We start from the raw sequence: 445 nt of genomic DNA, 5'->3' as shown, positions 1-445 counted from the left end.
GGAAGCATCCTTGGCGAACGGTGAGTCAAGAAACTCATGATTACCGACAGAAAGGGAGCGGCCGCCTGTGTGAGTGAGGAAAACCCAACACCCCAGCCTCCGGAGACGTCAGAAGCTAGACAACAAACGCCCCACGTGCACAGCATTTGACTATCTGCTACCTCCACGGATCCTGATAAGCAGAGCACTCTCCTCGTTAAGTCAGGGTCAGTAAGTGGTGTTCCAGTAAGTGTTCTCAGAGACAACGGTTCGTCGGGGTGTGTTTGTAAAGCAAAGTTATGTCCTACCACATCAATACACTGGGAGGAGATAAATGTTAAAATGATTGACGGATCATAGTTAATGTTCCAGAGGCGACTATACATGTAGACAGTCCGTTCTTTACAGGGAAGATTTCAGCAGCCGTGATGGTTAATCCGATTTTCGACGTCATCATCGGAAACAT

The 445-nt window shown here is 48.1% G+C and overlaps 1 pseudogene; it reads left to right on the top strand.

Annotated features, from left to right (window-relative positions):
• LOC119585452 overlaps positions 1-233 on the top strand; it is a 1,375-nt pseudogene extending 1,142 nt beyond the window's left edge.
• The last annotated feature ends 212 nt before the right edge of the window (positions 234-445 follow it).

Source organism: Penaeus monodon, chromosome 19, assembly GCF_015228065.2.
Source record: "Penaeus monodon isolate SGIC_2016 chromosome 19, NSTDA_Pmon_1, whole genome shotgun sequence".
NCBI lineage: Eukaryota > Metazoa > Arthropoda > Malacostraca > Decapoda > Penaeidae > Penaeus > Penaeus monodon.
The sequence above is the reverse complement of the archived record's forward strand: the minus strand, read 5'-3'. Positions and strand labels throughout refer to the sequence as shown.